This window comes from Paramormyrops kingsleyae, chromosome 23 (assembly GCF_048594095.1).
Source record: "Paramormyrops kingsleyae isolate MSU_618 chromosome 23, PKINGS_0.4, whole genome shotgun sequence".
Taxonomy (NCBI): domain Eukaryota; kingdom Metazoa; phylum Chordata; class Actinopteri; order Osteoglossiformes; family Mormyridae; genus Paramormyrops; species Paramormyrops kingsleyae.
In genome coordinates, this window is record NC_132819.1 from 448,390 (window position 1) to 468,490 (window position 20,101).

Here is a 20,101-nt window from a genome sequence, read left to right on the forward strand (position 1 = left end):
TAACCTCTCAAGCAGAATCTTAAAGTGTTCACATAAATGGAGCATCCAATGCATGTAATATATGTTGGATCCAGTTTGTCGCCCATAATGTTAAGAACCAAAGCAGGCTAGTTATCCATAGCTCGGGTTGACCCAAGTTTGGCTGTGGGGAAAGAACAGAACTCTGCTTACATTTAGATAAAGACTTTAACTACAAGAGGAGAACCTGGAAGAATCTACCCTTCAGTTAATCTGTAGACATTATAAAGACTGGAGCACACCAAATACCACGTAAATAACTAAACAGTCCTCTAGCAGAACTGCAGCATCTTGCTGAGGTCCAAATGAAATCCAGGCTCTCAGATGTGGGTAAATAAAATACCTGGTTGTGCCGCCAGAATCCAGTTTGGCGCACCATACTTAAGTGCACATTGGCTCCAGAAGTGAACAGCAAGATCACTGGCAGGTAAAAAGAGCAAGCAAGGCATTCTCACTCCCCAGTGATCACAAGCTACACTGGGTTGAATGGCATGTTCTCATTTAGTCAAACTTTCCCATCTTCCCCTGTGTCAAGCTCCTTTGACATGATGGAGGGTGGCACAGTGTGTCCTTACAGCTAGGAATACGGAAAACTGAATCTCGGAGAAGCACTTTTGTATGCAAATTATGCACACAGCTACATTCAGGGCATTTTAATGAAATGCTTTACACTGATGACTCAAGAAAGGTAAGAAGATAAATGTGTAAATTTGGAGGGCATGAAGGGAACTATCATTTGTTCTTTAATCTACATCGTCTTTCAAAATGCTCCAGCAAAAAGAACATAACTTTTGCACTGAGTGACTTGATAGAATATAATATTTAAGAAAACTGCTCCCAGTTTATTTATGTATACTTGATATAGCCCTTACAGCTTAAACTTTTTTTTTATTTGCTCACCTTCAGTAAAATTATTTTAAATAATTACAACTTAATAAATTAGTACAAATTGTACCATTTACAGTATTTATAATCATGTGAAAGTACTATAGTAATATTAGGTAAATTATTTTAAAAAAGTATAATAAGCTGTTTATTCTATTCAAGGATGGTCATTCATAATGCAAACAAATAATACTTGACATTGAAACTGTATTTTGTATGAGTAAACCAATAAGGAGGTTACATTTACTGCATTTCCATCCAAATTACAGATTCATACATTCTCCACACACCTAAAGATGTAACCCAACATTCTATTGGCCTTTTTATTGCTTCCCCACACTGCGAGAGTGGGACATGGAAGCATCAACATACACACCAAGATCTTTCTCGTAATCAGCTACCTTTATTTCAGTGGAACCCATTAAATATCTGTACTTTATATTTCTGCTCCCTGCATAGATTACCTTACATTTATCTGCATTAAATTTCATCTGCCAGGTATCATCTGCCCAGTCGCTAATTAAATCCAGATCCCGTTGTAGCCTCTGTGCTGCTAGTTCAGTATCTGCTACACCACCCACCTTGGTGTCATTTGTAAATTTAACCAGTTTACTGTATGTACTGGTGTCAATATCATTAATGTAAATTAGGAACAATAGTGGTCCTAAAATTGAACCCTGCGGTACCCCACTATGAACGCAGGCCCACTGTGACATTGTACCTCCAAACACTACTGCCTGCTTCCTGTCTGTTAACCAGTTTTTGATCCAAGCTGCTACAGTTCTTAACATCCCTGCAGCTTTCATCTTAAGCAAGAGCTGTTTGTGGGGGACAACATCGAAGGCCTTCTGGAAATCTAAGTAGCTCACATTGTAGGCCTTTTTGTGATCAATTTCTCTTGTAGCTTCCTCAAAGAACTCAAGTAAATTAGTTAAACAGGATCTACCTCTCCTAAATACATGTTGGCTATCCCTCAGAATCTTATTTCAATCCAGGTAATCTACCATTTTCACTTGGATTATAGCTTCCATTGCTTTTCCAGTAATGTAAGTCAAACTGATTGGCCTATAGTTTGTTGGATTACTTCTATCCCCTTTTTTGAGTATGGCATGCTTCCAATCAGAAGGTACCACAGCATCATATAAGGATTTCTGTAATAGTAAAGTTAAAGGTTGGCTAATAATATCTCTCTTTTAAAACTATAGGTAAGATGCCATCAGGGCCCTGATATTCAGAAATATCATAACAGTGTGCAACACTTTATATGTCTTGTATATAAAGAAAAAAAATAATGTATTTTGAATGAAATACACATCTGGAAAATCATTCCATCCATTTTCTATAATCGCTTATCCTATTCAGGGTCGCAGGGGATCTGGTGTAACAGATTGGTATAACAGAGTCTGCTGGGGATAGACCAATAATAATTAAAATTATGCCTTTAGATCAGAGTTTGAAAATGTTAATTGTTAAATAATTGGTTAATTGTGAAATCTGAAAAACACCTTACAAGTTTTGAGTCTTGATTAAATTAACTTTAATATTCCATTTAATTGCAACAAGCAGTCTGAATAAACAGTGGATGTGAAATAACAGTGTTGTGGGAAAGGGAACAAGGTTCCTGGATCTTGTGCTCACTGCACCAAAGAGACACTATTAACTGTAATGTCTCATGGGAAATCATTCATCTGCGTCTGCCACGCACAGTCATCATGCCAACATCATCCTTCTCTGATTTGATATTTCCAAAAAGTTCCTGTCAAGTTTCACAGTGACCAGGTTTCTTAAACTGTACAGCCTGTTTGTTTGATGTGTGTGTTTATCTGACACAGTACTTCTTTATATTATACTTGCTATAAATGCAAATGAAAATCATGATCTGAAAAATTTTAAAGTCATACATGCAAATGTCTTAGTCTTTTTCAACACATTTCAGTCTGAATGGTTGTAAGAAAATGAACGTCTCTTTTTTTGTCTTGTAATCAAATAATGGCAGTAGTTTAAACACTGAGACACATTCCTTTGGCGGTCTGGAATCACATTCTCCACTTGTGTTTTGGAAATGAAACTGCAGGCTGCACGCTAAACACATCCAGCTAAGCATTATATTGTGAAAAACTGTGATTCTTCACACATAGTGGGGCAAATGAGAATGAGGACTATATGTTTCCAGTGTTGTGAGTGTGAAGGATTGTTTCCAGGTGCTCTGGGTCTCCAAGTGTTGTTACTTATGTCTTGATGAGATTAGCACCAGCTCTGGGAGCCGTCCTCACCTTATTCAATCACCCTTGCCATATTCCACCCCTCCAAGATTATCACCCCCAGCATCTTTCAGCATGAGCCCTACTTTTTTCCTATTGGCTGGTAGAAGAGTCACATGACTTAAATGCCAGCCAGCACCTCCCACCAATGCATTAAATAAATCTTTGCTAAATCAATGACATTTCACCACATTGTTGCTGGAATTTTGAGCCTGTGATGAAAACAGGCGCATAAGTCAATTTCTGTGCCCCTTATTTACTTTCATAAGACTATAATTATAAATCGGCACACATTCTGTCCTTCAAAATTAAAATTCTGAAATTGTGCAGATTCACTAGCTACATTGCCCCAGAAAAAATATAAATATACAGTTTAATTGAAATGACACTGCAAGGCACCACCTCCTTTTCGGAAAATATGTTAATCATAAAATTGCATATGCCTGTGGAGTTAATTTTCAGATATATTGCTCTCTTTGAATGCATTACATATATTTCATAATGCATTCTTTCACAGACACAACGGTCCACAAAGCCTGTGGTGCACATGCTGTTACTTCCCAATCTTTATAATTGCGAGCTGAATTAGAATTGTGCTGCTGTCACAGCTGAAGTTAATACGCTGTCTCAGTGTTACCCGTCTGAATATACAAGAAAAAGAAACATTCGCAACATCGGTCTGTGATCATGTTAAAGGCCACCTCCTGTTCTGTATCAGCATCCCCTAATGAGACACATTAAAGGGAAAGGGGGTGGGACTGCTCTGCGTGATGTGCGGGGGGTGGGTCACAAAGAGGTTAGGAGAGACCACAGAGGGAGCGGGAAAAAGAGACGGAGTACGGAAGAGGAAGGCAAATAGACGACCCATAAAAAGCAATAGCAAAACAAGAAAACGGGATAAGACCTACAAATATGGAGAGGAAGGCACCCCGTCATGTCAGCGTGTGCGTAAGCACAGTCAGCAGAAGCGTCCACTTACGTGTAATTAAATTTTATTCAGGACCCTTAAAGACTGACAGAGACCACAAAAACATTTATCATCTGAAGCCATTTAACCGCAAGAAAATCACAAGAAACAATATTAAATTATACTGTTGTGAATGTTTCACTGCTTAATTGAAACACACATAATTAAATTACTAAATCATAATCTTCTCCAGTATGTATATACATACATACATACACACACACACACACACACACATACTAAAATCTACCGCTGACCAGTGTTATACAACAGAGAAATGTATCGTCGCACACTGAGAGGTAACTAAAGCGAATATTTAGTGGCGCATATATAGTGGCGCCATAAATATTCGTAAGACCGTAAGGCGTAAAGTCCAGTGTTAGTTTGTCTGTGAGAGCTCTTACCCAGTCGTATTGCCCAAATGTTCCTCTGACTTCTTAGGAGCAGAATTAGGCCAGGTTATTTCAATGAGGGAAACAAACACATACAAAATCACTGTTTTTTCTAAGTAGTCGGGAAAACACGGGACTACTGCTCCAAATTATTTCTTATAATCTATTATAGTCTCGTCGGGTTAAAGGAAGGATAAGTCGTGAGGGTTTTAATAGTATGGATAGGTCTTCCATAATGTATAGCATTATTAAAATGGTAATGAATTCAGCAGTGACTTGCATGCTTTTTTAATTTCTTTGGATACGATAAAATGTGCAAATAGCATAAAAGATATTTTTCTTGGACTATAGTGTCATAACACATTTCACACATTTGTTTGGGGCTTAATCTACATCAGGCGTACATATTCATATAAACTTTAGCCAGTATTTAATAGCTGAATTTTTTCCCTACAGTATCTAAAGAAGAAAAAATTGATTTTTAAAATGTGCAAGGCGCCCGCTTTGTTAACTTAACCAGAAGGTTGAAATGACTGTATAATATGAGAAAGAATGGCTATGAGTAACATATTAACCTTATAAAGCAGAAAATATTTAGGTTTGATTGTAATATTCAACAGTTATAAACATAAAATTAACTTGACTGCCATTTATAAAAAACCGTAGGCAACAACCATGAAGGTTTACAGCAGAATTTTATAGGTTACAGTTAGTCAATAAGTGTTCATTTCGACAGAGACGCAAGATACAATCAAAACATTCTTCGTTATTAAACCGATATTATAAAATAAATATGCCTTGGAGATCTCCGGTTACCAGATACATTAATTAATTCAGCCATTCATAAGCACGAATTCTAATAAATTCTCATATGCAATTAAAGTTCGAGTGATCCTTTTTATCGTGCACGAATAAATACCTTATACAAATAAGGGATCATCTACATTTTTCGCTAAAAAGAGATGTGAATGAAAAAATGACTAAGAGTACAGACATAGACATTACAGTTCATGTAGGTAAATGCACAAAAGTGCCGGTGTATAATGTGGGGAAAAGGCCTGTATTCTGCAAACTACAAAGACGCATCATTTGTGATATAAGTCATGTGTTATTTACTGATAAATTACCGCGATTAGTAATGCGCAAATTGTCCGGTGCCCGGTGCGTGTGTCAGTACGCACGTGTGCGTTGGCCACGGAGTCTTTTAGACTGCGTGTGTCCCTGTGTGGCATGAGAACAGCGTCTGGACGCGTTCATGGGCATCAATGACAGAAGGGTCAAAGCATCGCTTACTGCTGCTTTATACGTCAGGATTGCCATCCAGATTGTAATCATTACGACGCAGCTCCGCGGCTGACAGTGGAAATCGTAGCATCTCACATTAACATTTCTTTTTCAACACGAAATGTACACCGTGTCTTAAAACTCACGTGTCTGTTCCAAATAAATATAAGGAACATGCAACACTTACTGTTTTTCACGAACATGTCACCTTTCTACCCAGCCAGTGTCCCTTTCTTTCAAAGATCCCTTCCATTCCTGAATGCTTGTTGTAGGCTTTCCCGTGTAAATGGCAATACAGTACAATATTCTACAAAGAGTCTGTCTACATCTAGCAACACGTAGATAGCGAGCTAGCAAGCGCTCTCCCTCCCTAAATCTGTCTTACCACAAATATTTAGTTGGAATTCAGTATATACACCGCGTTACCTAGCAACCCGCCTCTCTGCCCCCCTTCTCCCCCACCACACACCCTTCATTTTTTTCACTCTTTTCCACACGTGTTGAATACTAAACTTATCGTTGTGTAATATTTCCACATAGTACAGTAGGCATTTGAATAATTACAAGAACATAACAACAACAATAAATAATAATAATATTAATAATATTAATAATATGATTATGATAATTATTTAAGATGTAGTTTAGTTAAAACATATAGACAGTTTTTCTTTTTTTTAAAGAAAGGCTTTCTGCCTCTGGTAAAGTGACTTGTAATGTGAGTATTTAGTGTCGTCAGTTCAGCTATCGCGTTAGTAATAAGTACTTGTTGCGACGCTTAGACTAATAAAGCACGCTCAAATTTGATATTTATTTATTTGTTTATTTATGATAGCTACTTTATTTTCATGTAAACATATTTTCATATTTCAGTTTACATGCTGAATTTTTTTTCTTGGCCTGGTGCCCAACTTCACTGGAATTTATAATGTAATCATTATGATACTTAATGGAGAGCAAGATAATATGGCAGCACTGTGGCCTCACATCTCCAGACTTAGGGGTTTATTCTTTGCTTCCTGTCCATGATTTTCTCAAGTCCTTTGATTTTCACAATGGGCTTCAGGATGCTTGCAACTTGTATGATTGGGAGAAGGACAGGAAGCAATACATTAATAGGTAATGCCAACTCCATATGCTCCTAAAGCATAATGTTATATAAAAACTCATCATATCATAGCAATCATAGCAATTAATAACTAACATTGTGGGGGTGAAAAAAAAGGCCATGTTAGGCATTTAAGGACAGAGAGTGCTAAGTGCGGGGTATTGTTTTGTGGAATGCAACATAATGAGCACTCTCACTGTGTCCTCCATATCCAGCCTTTGCTTAATTTCCTTCCTAGCTCCTGCAGTCTTCTGCCCTCAACTCCCTCGGACCTTACCGGTGTGTTTACCTTTTGTATTTTGTGTATGTGTCAGATTGACTGCCCCAGTGGCCTGTACTACGAAGGGGGTTTAACCAAATCAGACTTAACCCAGAGGTAATTTGCGAATGCGAGGTTGACAAAATCAGGTTGACTCAGTCGGGGCTAATCAGTACTACGACGCCAGTTAAGAAGTTGATTTGTTAAATCAGTGTTAACTGCATTGGAGTTTGTGCGCGTTCACATAAATGGAGCATGTTCAGCAGCGCAAGGCATCGTTTGACTCATGGCGCGATCTCCATGTTTCACGGAGGAAGACTGCATGCTAATTATGCAGGGTCATGAGGAGTTTAAATCAACGCTGTAAAGAAAGTTCAAAGTTTACATACGAATTTTAATTAATTTTTGAATGTTCGAATGTATCCGTATACTGTGCAATGGGACAATACATGAATGGGTTAATAACTTTAAAACTAGACAAGACAGGCACATCTATGTAAGTGTGCTTTGATCAGTGGACAACAGGGAACAATGCACACCCCTTGGGTTTTGAAAATAACTTTCTTTGTAACAGTTATTAATTAATACATTGTATGCATATTATATGCCATTGCTCCATTTCATACATATTGACAGAGAGAGCCTCTTACGATTCGTGTGCCAATGTCGTACAAATCATCCAGGTACGCCGGCGTTCTGACAAAACATCCTACTTTATCAAAACATCCTGCCGTAGTGCTAATCAATAGCCCTAACCCTAACTCTTACCCTAACCCCCCCCCCAAAACCCCTAAAACCCTTACCGTAACCCTAACCCTTAAAACCTAACCCTAATCCCAAGACGGTGGAACTGCACATGCGCAGAAAGGCTCGATAGCACGTCTCAGTAGGTAGGATGTTTTGTCAGAACACCGGCATTGTCTTCGGAGAAATTGTAGTTGGAGGGGCGGTGCTCATATAGGGCTGGCTTACGCAGAAACCTTGACTTAACCAAGAACAAAAACTGCTCGGAGCAGTTTTGAGACTTAGCGTAAATTGCCATGGCAGCTGTTACGCCCCACTCCGTATGATCCTAATGTGTGCCACGCCCACCTCGTTACCTCCTGTTTCTGCCTGATTGTTCCCACCTGTTGCTCGTTACCCTTAGCTTGTCTTTTGTATTTAGTCCGAGTCTCAGTCAGTCTTTCCCAGATCCGTCATTGTATTGTTTCGATGTTTGTGCCTGTCTGCGATTCCGTTCTCATTAAAACCCCATTTGTCCGTCTTCACAGCTCCATTCGCCTGCTTTTCGGCTCGCATGCCCCGCGATCGTGACAGCAGCAGCAAACCTACCCACCTTTCATAGTACGGGTTAATTGCGAAGTTATACCACACGTCATCAAGTTACTCGCAAAGTTACCCCGATAAGCCAGTAAACCTGCTTTGTAGTACAGGCCACAGGTGCTGACCTCTCATCCTCCATTACTTGGACCAAGATACCTGGGGGGTATTTTTCATACGTGGATTACTCTAGCTGGATGTAATTGTTGACGATTTGGCATGATCCTTGATCTGTCGGTTTTTCGAAACTCTTGTTGGATGTGTTGTCATAGCAGCATATCCAAATCCTCAAACCAGTGGCCTGTACTATGAAGGGGGTTTAACCAAATCAGACTTAACCCGGAAGTAATTTGCGAACGCGAGGTTGACAAAATCAGGTTGACTCAATCGGGGCTAATCAGTACTACGACGCCAGTTAAGAAGTTGATTTGTTAAATCGGTGTTAACTGCATTGGAGTTTGTGCGCGTTCGCATAAACGGAGCACGTTCGGCAGCGCAAGGAAGACTGCATGCTAATTATGCAGGGTTATGAGGAGTTTAAATCAACGCTGTAAAGAAATATCAATACCACTGCAGCCAACAAAAGCAGGCAGGCTTGTTGGCAACATATTGCAGATGGAGAAAATGCATACGTACATTTTCATGGTCATTAAACTTGGTCTAAAATATCTCACGACCGAGTATTAAATCATAACTCCCAGGACTTCTAAGTCTTGATTGGTCATGAAACATCAACAAACTAAGCTGAAACGTATAACAAACACAATTCTCCTGCTCCATTGGTTCACCTTGGTAGCAAGGTAAAGTCCACCCATTATACGCAACTTACTGGAGACAGCCTCGGCTTCTAGACTCTACTTGAGATATGTATATAGATATTAATTATATGACACTGAATCATTGTTAATGTTTGGGTGTTCCATTGATTAATGATTAACACATTGACGTATTGTCCCTGAATCGCTGAAAATACATGGTTAACATATGATTAGTATGATTAACATAAGTATGATTAACATCTCCTCCTTGGATTGCCACCTTATCGTGGTGGAGGGGTTTGCGTGCCTCCGTGAACCTGGGGGCTAGGTTGTCGGGGGCAATAGCCCCTGGTAGGGTCTCCCAAGGCAAAAAGGTCCCAGGGGAGGGGCCAGACAAAGAGCAATCCAAAAGAACCCCATGAAAAAGTTAAAAACTAAAGTCCCGTCACCGGGGCCCCACCCTGGAGCCAGGCCTGGGGGAGGGGCCCGTTGGCGAGCGCCTGGTGGCTGGGCCTTGGCCCGTGGGGCCCGGCCGGGCTTAGCCCGAAAGAGGCACGCGGGACTGTCCCCAGGTGGGCCCACCACCCACAAGGGGAATGTCAGGGGTTCGGTGCATTGTGGATCGGGTGGCGGCCAAGGGAGGCCCTGGCGGTCCGACCCCCGGCTGACAAAACTGGCTTTCGGGACAAGGAATGTCACCTCTCTGGTGGGGAAGGAACCTGAGCTTGTGCGTGAGGTTGAGCGGTATCGACTAGATATAGTCGGGCTCACCTCAACGCATAGCTTGGGTTCTGGAACCAATCTCCTGGAGAGGGGCTGGACGTTCTTTTACTCTGGAGTTGCGGCAGGTGAGCGATGCCGGGCTGGGGTGGGGCTATTGGTGGCCCCACAGCTCGGTGCATTAACACCGGAGTTTACCCCGGTGAACGAGAGGGCTGTTTCCCTGCGCCTTCGGGTCGGGGATAGGTCTCTGACTGTCATCTGCGCTTATGCGCCGAATGTCAGTTCGGAGTACCCGGCCTTCTTGGATTCCCTTAGCGGTATGCTATTTGGCGTGCCGCGGGGGGATTCCATTGTTTTGCTGGGGGACTTCAACACTCACGTGGGCAATGACAGTGTGACCTGGAAGGGGGTGATTGGGAGGAACGGCCTCCCTGATCTGAATCCGAGTGGTGTTCTGTTATTGGACTTCTGTGCAATGCATGGTTTGTCCATGATGAACACCATGTTCGAGCATAAGGGTGTCCATAAGTGGACATGGTACGAACATGCCCGGGGCTACAGGTCGATGATCGATTTTATAATCGTATCAACTGATCTGCGGCCCTCCGTCTTGACACTCGGGTCTCGACACTCGGGTAAAGAGAGGGGCAGAGCTGTCAACTGATCACCACCTGGTGATGAGTTGGCTCAGGTGGTGGGGGAGGAAGCCGGTCAGACCTGGTAGGCCCAAGCGCATAGTGAGGGTCTGCTGGGAACGTCTGGCAGAGGCTCCTGTTCGCTGGAGCTTTAACTCGTGCCTCCGGCAGAATTCCGACTGCATGCCGGGGGAGGTAGGGGACATTGAGTCTGAATGGACACTGTTCCGGACCTCCATTGTGGAAGCGGCCGTACGGAGCTGTGGCTGCAGGGTGGTCGGTGCCTGTCGTGGCGGTAACCCCCGTACCCGATGGTGGACACCAGAGGTCTCCGGAGGCAGCTGACGGGTACCGGCGGGCCAGGCGGAACGCGGCTCGGGCGGTCGCAGAAGCAAAAACCCGGGCGTGGGAGGAGTTCGGTGAGGCCATGGAAAGTGACTTTCGGTCGGCCTCAAAAAGGTTCTTGCAAACCATACGGAGTATCAGGAGGGGGAAGCAGCTCCTGGTTCCTACTATTTATAGTGGGGGGGGGGGCTGTTGACCTCACCTGGGGACATCATCCGGAGGTGGAAGGAATTCTTTGAGGACCTCCTCAACCCTGCCTCAGATACATCTACGCATACTGCCTTTGAGACATCTGAGGGCACAGAGCCCGAGGGTGCTTGGGGGGGCTTGCCCATCACTGAGGCTGAGGTGGCCGGGGTGGTTAACCCCTTGGGACCGGCGATCCCGCCGGCGGGATCTGACAGAAATTTCGCAAAACCGTTTAAATAACTCCGCGAGTTTTTGTCATATACACATTTTAAAAATACTCTCAGAAACCTTGGACGGTCTACTTTTCAAATATATATAGGTAGAAACTAAATATATTTTTACAGCTTCGTGATACGAATTGAAAGAACAAGAGTGACTGACTTAAGCGTCTGCGTCTCGAAGCGGCTCTGATCGCCCACCCACTTGCAAATCGCGCTATTCGCATGATAATAACATGATAATCCGACAGTTAGTATTGGGTAAAGAAATATGTGAATACGCCCATTGTGACCGAAATAAACAAGAGCACATGTCTGGGTAGTGTTTACACTGATCGGCTACAATATAGCACACGGATACGTCTCTGCCGCTGAAGCTTTGCGCCAGTGTTGCCACTTTCAGCAGCGAAGCTCATACCTGTGTTCATAGCTCAGTGGGCTAAGCCTGTGTGCCTGTAATCACGTGGTCGCCGATTCAAACGCAGCGTATTTAGAACGTGAATAGCGATCTTCCGCTGAGAGCGGTCCTACACGCTCCCGACGCAAGTAAAACAAAGAAAGGTGACACGATTTGCTTTTTTGCCTATTTAACCTAATTTTAAAAACTTTAATACTTCTGACAATGGAAGTTTTGAAAAGAAGACAGATAACGGATTTAGTCAGTGTTTTTTTCATGATTCTACATAATGATTTCAGCGAGATATAAACTGAAATACGCGAGAAAGATACGTGGTCGATGATGCCCTCGTCCCCAGAGCGTCAATAATAGTCACTGCATCATATTTATCGCTTTCTATATTTATATAGTCACAGTTTTTCATTTTTCATTCCATCTATTAATAAACTGTGAAAGGGATTTTATTGTTGCTACTTTTCTTGCGTTTCAAACTGCCTTTCCAAAGTGATGGGTGTGGGGTGCAGTGACATTCCAGACTGATGGGCCATTGACAGTATGCAAACTACTACAGGTGTGAGGACACCTATCTCATCAATATTCATTGTGAAGACCACTGACTTTGAGAAAAAGAGTGTCACTCCAAAGTTCTAAAACTTTAGTAATCAAACTACATAAAATTTCAGAATGTCACTTTCACCTATGTGTAGCCAACCCCTGTGTCTATAAGCTTCAGAGCTCAAAAGTCTTACCTAGAAATGTCTATAATGTGATTTTTTACAATTTCTCAGCATGTCTGAAAATAGGTTTTTGAAAAGTATATGTTTAAAGTTGATTTTAACAAAAAATAGAATAATAACATTCTAAGAGGTCTCAGATTATTGGTGCTGAGTTTGTGCTGAATAAAAGCAAATGTATCACTTTGGGATAAATGTTTTTTAGATAGGTGAAATATTTTAAAATGTCAAGGCATGTCAGACTACCTCGAAAGTGGAAAAAAGGCCTCAGGCCCCAGGGGGTTAAACAACTCCGTGATGGCCGGGCCCCGGGGGTGGACGAGATCCGCCCGGAGTACCTGAAGGCTCTAGATGTTGTGGGGCTGTCGTGGCTGACACGCCTTCTCAACAGTGCGTGGAGGTCAGGGACAGTGCCGCTGGATTGGCAGACCGGGGTGGTGGTCCCCTTATTTAAGAAAGGGGATCGGAGGGTGTGTTCCAAATACAGGGGGATCACACTTCTCAGCCTCCCTGGGAAAGTCTATTCCGGGGTACTGGAGAGGAGGGTGAGATCGATAGTCGAATCACGGATTCAGGAGGAACAATGCGGTTTTCGTCCTGGTCGTGGAACGCTGGACCAGCTTTATACCCTTGCAAGGGTACTGGAGGGGGCCTGGGAGTTTGCCTATCCAGTCTACATGTGTTTTGTGGATTTGGAAAAGGCTTACGACCGGGTTCCCCGAGGTGCTCTGTGGGGGGTGCTTCGAGAGTATGGGGTCCGGGGTCCACTGTTGTGGGCGATCCGGTCCCTGTACGAACGGAGCAGAAGCTTGGTCCGCATTGCCGGCAATAAGTCGGACGTGTTCCAGGTGCGTGTTGGGCTCCGCCAGGGCTGCCCTTTGTCATCGGTCCTGTTTATCATATTTATGGACAGGATTTCTAGGCGCAGCCAAGGCGTCGAGGGTGTCCAGTTTGGTGACCTCAGGATTGCCTCGCTGCTTTTTGCAGACGATGTCGTCCTGCTGGCTTCATCTGCTGGGGATCTCCAGCAGGCACTGGGGCGGTTCGCAGCCGAGTGCGAAGCGGCAGGGATGAGGATTAGCACCTCCAAGTCCGAGACCATGGTTCTCAGCCGGAAACGGGTGGTTTGCCCTCTTCGGGTTGGGGAAGACGTACTGCCTCAAGTGGAGGAGTTTAAGTATCTCGGGGTCTTGTTCTCGAGTGAGGGTAGGCGAGATCGACCAGCAGAGTCGGCGTTGGTGGTCATGCTGCTGACAACCTGGGGCTGTGGTTCGGAGAGCCAGGCAGGAAGGAGAGGATCATCCCCGAATGGACAAGGGGGAGCCCGCATCAGGACCTGGTGCGGTCCCCTTCATGTCGGCGTGTTCCATCTCTTCCACCTCAGGTCACGAGCCAACACCCAGCTCCCTGGGTCAAGCAGTGTCACAGCTCATAGTGGTTCTCCCTCTGGAGTCCTCCAATAGGCACGAACCTGGTCCCAGGCTGCACCTATCGCTTGCCACAAACCTGTAAGATAAGTCAGCAAGTCCCCATCCACAGTTTCCAGTGTGACATATCGCGAGGGAGACAAAACACGCATTGGCCTTCCTGTCAACACTTCAAAAGGAGCCAACCCTGTTTGGCGGTGTGTCCTGGCTCGCATGAATAACAAAGCCAGGGGCAGGGCATCAACCCAGGGCAGGCTCTCCACCATGCCCCCACTCAAGGGGTGATAGTAGTGCTGTAGTTCTCGAGACCGGTCTTGGTCTCGAGACTGGTCTTGAGACCAATTTTTTGTGGTCTCGGTCTTGTCTTGGTCTCGACTCTATTTGGTCTCGGTCTTGTCTTGGTCTCGACTCTATTTGGTCTCGGTCTTGTCTTGGTCTCGGACATAGCGGTCTCAATGGGATGGGGAAAAAAAGAGAAGAAAAAAAAAAGAGAAAACAGCACATCCTCACAGAACAGTATCATTATTCATTACGCGCCTCAATTCAAATGCAACCAGTCAGATGCATCTACTTTAAAAATGTTACATTGTATACATTTTCTCAATGGACACAGTCCACACACTTCATACACATCGCATAATAGCGAAGTCGGCAAAGAAATGTTCCAAAACGTCACCACACGTCACCATGTCACATAGTACAAAATCCTCGCGACAGCAAGACAACTTGAGACAGACCGCGCAGCACAAACTGGAACTGCCTCCGTGACGACACAACTTTGCCCTTATTGGCTGAAGATTTTAGTCACACGCATGATGTTTGTATCCCAGGAAGTTCCAATGCGTTATCTGCTATTTCTCCCGAAAAGCACATAAAGCAGTGAGAACTGGTTTCAGTTCATTTACTGGTAAAATAAAGTTTAAATACAACAACAACAACAACAAATTTATTTTTGTATAGCGCATTATCACAACATTACATTGTCCCAAAGCGCTTTACAGCATCCCCACCCAAAGCCCCCAGTGAGTAAGCCATAGGCGACAGTGGCAAGGAAAAACTCCCTAGAAGGAAGAAACCTTGGGAGGGACCAGACTCAAAGGGGGAGCCCATCCTCCGGGGGCCGGCAGGGAGAGTCAAATACAGTTTAGTCTGAAACACAAACGGGGAGCAGGGGGGAGATGACAAGCCGGTGCCAACACTTCCTCCAATCGCCAGGCAGCCAGAAGGCAGGGAGCGGGTCATACAAGGAAGATGACACTGGCAGAACGGCGAGCTGGATGCACGGTCGTCATTGGCAGTGGCGACGTCACATGTTGCAGGGTGTGCTGGACATCTTGATAGATTGAAAGCTCCAGGTAGCACCACCCAGGAGAAGGTGGTGGAAATAAATGCAATTAGTCAAAGTAAGGGAGACTATAGGCAGTGCTAAAAGTTAGATGAGTGCAATATGAAGTGCAATGCTCCGGCAGATATGGCTATGGCAGCATAAGTAGGAGGGAGAGGCAGGTGGGAATGCAGGCATGGGGCATCCCTGAAATGTCAGCACTCCAATCCCACAAGCAATTGTGAAGCTAGAGTGACAGCACTGTCAATTCAGTTTATCCAAAGCCAATGGCACCGATCCCCACCCAGCTCTACACCTCACACTATAGGTTTAACTGGGAGTGAGAAGCTAGCTAGAGCTAGAACTAGTGTCCCTATAAGCTAAACTAAATAGGTGTGTTTTTAGTCTAGACTTGAATATTGAAAGTGAGCCTGAAACCCGCACATCCGGTGGAAGACCGTTCCACAGCTGAGGAGCTCTATAGGAGAAAGCTCTGCAGCCTGCCGTAGATCTTTCTACCCTAGGTACTAACAGATATCCCGCACCTTGAGATCGAAGCAAGCGTGGGGGATTGTATGTGGTCAGCAGATTATTAAGGTAGTCTGGTGCAAGGCCATTCAGTGCTTTATAGGTTAACAGCAGTATTTTATAGTCAATTCGAGACTTAACTGGTAACCAATGAAGGGAGGATAAGACTGGTGTGATGTGATCAAATTTTTTAGTGTTTGTGAGAACTCTGGCTGCCGCATTTTGTACCAGCTGAAGTTTATTTAAGGAACCAGACGGGCAACCAGAAAGGAGGGCATTACAGTAGTCTAGTCTGGTAGTTACGAAGGCATGTATTAATTTTTCTGCATCACGAAGTGAGAGCATCTTACGAAGCTTGGCTATGTTTCGTAGATGATAAAACGCAGTTCTAGTAATACTTCTTATGTGAGCATCAAAACATAGATCTGAATCTACTAGAAGACCAAGATTTCTAACCACTGTGTTAGGTTGTGTAGGAAGGCCACTAATGCTGAGGTGGTGAAACTTATTTCTTGCAGCCTTGGGACCAATCACCAGTACTTCTGTTTTTTCTGTGTTTAACATTAGAAAATTTTTTGCCATCCAGCACCGAATATCTAACAGACAATCTTCTAACTGAGATAGGAGTGATGTATCATCAGGGTTAACAGATATATATAACTGTGTATCATCTGCATAACAATGAAACCCAACACCATGTTTTCTAATAATGTTACCAAGCGGTAGCATGTATAGTGTAAACAGTAGTGGGCCCAGTACTGATCCCTGTGGGACACCGTATGTGACTTTGGTGGCCTTGGATGATTCGTTCTTCTTTAAGGGAGGATGGGCAAAATTACAGTTTATAAATAAATTACATAAATGCTCTAACAGTACACGTAAGTTAGTGGTTTATTTATTGTTAGTTACTGTAATGTTGTGCTGCTTTATTTGTTTAATCGTCAGACATACCCATCAGAAAGACATACCAATGAGATATGCCGATCAGAAAGACATTCCCATGAGACATGCCCATCAGAAAGACATACCTATCAGAAAGACATACCTATCAGAAAGACATACCGATCGTCCAATCTGTGAAGAAGACATTTATTTGTATTTGTATAGATTTATCTACACCTTTCTGGCTGTGCTGCCATTGCAGTCAGGTCTCACAGACTACGAGGAGTAGAAGTTGTCCGACTTGGCTGCAGTCAGTTTATACTCCACCCCTGCAGCCGCCGGCAGATCGCGCTCCACGTTGCGTCAGCTGCAGTCGAACGCACCCATTGCTTCTTTAAGGGAGGATGGGCAAAATTACAACGTCATCGATGATTGGCTGTTGTGCTGGCGTTCAGTAAACCTCTGCTTGATAGGCCATTGAGTTGTCTGTCTCAGCGCATTCTCTAAAATGGAGCAAATTTGGTTGATCGAGTTTTATAGTCTGTGTGTATCATCGTGATCGTCCTTATTTTTTATCGATAAAAAATCGCGATCGTTTTATCGCCCAGCACTAATAGCATAGTTATAATTCAATTAAATTAGGTATTTTACATTCATTAGAAAGCACGGTCTTGGAGGTGCAAGTCAATCTGGAGGCTCATTCTCTTCAATTCAAAGCAGAGGATCATTACATAGCCGTATTCATAGCTTACCCGAGGCCTCCCTCCCTGGTATAAGAGACTTAATATGAACATCTTTCTGGTACATCCCATCTCTTTCCCTTGATGAGGTCTGATAAAATGGTTATAGGAGAGGATTGCTGAGAATATTATTTTCCATCAGGCCTTGTAACTATGACAAATCTGGGAGATTTTAAATGAGAGACATATGGACAATATAATTGAAAAGATAACATGAATTTGATTTAACAAGTAATGACACTTTACAGCAATGCCTTTTTTCTCTACAGTTGATCTGAGTAATGTGATGTCGATTCTAGCCCTAGTCTGTATTCAGTCTTGGTCTTGGTCTCGACCAGTCTTGGTCTTGGTCTCGCCTTAGTGTGTCTTGGTCTTGGACTTGGTCTTGGTACCCTCAAGTCTCGGCAGTGTCTTGGTCTTGATACCCTCCGGTCTCGGCAATGTCTTGGTCTCGGTTTAGGCGGTCTTGACTACAACACTAGGTGATAGGCACAATAATGTTTCAAATCAATTTGCATCCAACGGGACAATTTTGCCAGGGTCTCTGCGACAAACGCAGGACCATTGTCTGTGGTGATTTTAGATGGAATGTCCCATCGAGGGCAACAGGTTGATTTTGAACCGGAAATGCTGTAAGTGACGTCAGACGCCGGAGACTTGGCGGAAAACCTGAATGAACAGCGAGGACAGCGAGGGGAAGTTGGAATCACTCGAAGAATACATTGACTGGTACTTCGACGCTATAGTCATGAAGAAGAACCTAAATACATCTTCCCCGGGCAAAAGCGAGACGCCGTCATCCAAAAGGAGTCGCCCGGCAGACTCCCCCGGAACAACTTCGCCGACTAGTAAAGACTTTGCCGACATCTTGGAGTCAATCGACAAGCGATTGTCCAGCTTCGACGCGAGGTTGTCTCTGGTCGAGATTTTACATCAGGAGTTCAAATCCCTGAGGGAGTCTTTGGAATTCAGCCAGCAACAGGTGGAAACACTCGCTGCTGAAAAAGCCTCACTACGGGACTCGGTCAAGTCTCTAACTGAGAATGTGACCAATCTAAAAGAAGAAAATAAAAAAATAAAAGAGACTGTCATCGATCTCCAAGCCCGTAGCATGAGAGATAACCAGATGTTTTCAGGTATCCCGGAATCTGCTGAAGAGGACGCAGAAATTACGGTTAAAACATTTATCAAGACCCACCTGAAGCTTCCAGAGGACACTGTGGGAAACATCTGCTTTGACAGAGTCCATCGGCTGGGAGCTAAGAGGCCTGGTGCCCTGAGACCGCGTCCTATTGTGGCCAAATTCGGGAATTTCAAGCAGAAGCAGCAGGTGAAGAGTCGCGGCAGGGAGCTGAAAGGAACGGACTTTGGCGTAAACGACCAGTTCCCCAAAGAGATTCTGGAGCGACGCAAAGTTCTGTTCCCAATCCGTAGCGCGACAGTGCTAACAATGTTTTCGTTTCTATATTTCTCACTTATACCCTTACTCGCGTGCCCCTTTGTTTGTCTTTTTCACTTCTCCCTGCTTTCCCTGCACCGATCACCTGCTTTAAATTTCTACTCAGTAGCACACAACACCCTCGATTTTTACACATCTGCACGAAATGACCATGTACATATGTACTCAGCTTCACCACAACCACTCCGACCTTATAGTGCACACAGACATATAGGATACACACGCACACAAGCGCTCACACGCTCGCTCGTATCTAACTCATTGGCACGTACAATATTAGCTACACACACATGTCTATGGGCACACTAAGGTTTGTCTCATGGAATGTGCATGGAGCTGGCTCCAGAGAGAAGAGGTTAAAAATATTTAGCCAGCTTAAAAAACTACAGGCAGACGTTGTTTTATTACAAGAGACTCATAGACCTAAACACAGCTACAGATGAACTTAAAACACCTGAGTTTCCTAATGTGTTCTCAGCCTGTTATAACTCTAGGCAAAGGGGAGTAGCAATTTTAATACATAAAAATGTTAATTTCACATTACTCAACACAATTATAGATCCAGAAGGTAGATTTATAATCATTAAATTATCTATACTTAACAAAAAGTTATGTATTGTTAGTATATATGGTCCAAATGTTGATAACCCTTCATTCTTCCACGTTTTCTTTACCGCACTCTCTGAACACCTAGATAGCGCACTCATTCTTGGGGGCGACCTCAACTTCGCACTAAATAAAGAAATGGACAGGCTCAGTACAGCTGCTCAGCGCAATTGGGAATCCATAAATATAGTTAAGCAGTACATGAGTGACTATGGTCTTCGCAATGCATGACGTTCTCTTCACCCCAACTGTAGGGAATATACTTTCTTCTCACACGTCCATCACTCTTACTCTCGTCTGGATTATTTCCTAGTCAGTAGCTCACTGCTGAGTGACATTTCAGACACTGAGATACACCCTATAGCTGTCAGCGATCATGCTCCTGTATCTTTAACCCTAATAAATAAGAAAGCCATTCCAACAATTAGAAACTGGAGATTTAATACATCATTGCTTAAAGATGGAGATTTTATTAACTATTTCAAAAAAGAGTGGGCTTTATATTTAGACTATAATGACCTGCCTGGAACATCAGCATCTGTTCTCTGGGAAGCAGGCAAAGCTGTGATGAGAGGTAAAATAATCTCATTCTCATCACATAAAAAGAAAAGAGAAAATAAGTATATACAGGAATTAGAAGAA

At 43.5% G+C, this 20,101-nt stretch overlaps 1 protein-coding gene across 4 annotated transcripts in view; it reads right to left on the reverse strand.

The window, feature by feature from the left end:
• The window catches only part of LOC111837764 (uncharacterized), a 153,243-nt gene extending 147,054 nt beyond the window's left edge, over positions 1-6,189 (reverse strand). For all 4 annotated transcript variants that reach the window (XM_072705683.1, XM_072705682.1, XM_072705679.1 and 1 more), the window contains exon 1: positions 5,995-6,189. The gene's annotated coding sequence lies outside the window, so the exon portion shown is untranslated. The remainder of the gene's footprint in view (positions 1-5,994) is intronic.
• Between the last annotated feature and the right edge of the window lie 13,912 nt (positions 6,190-20,101).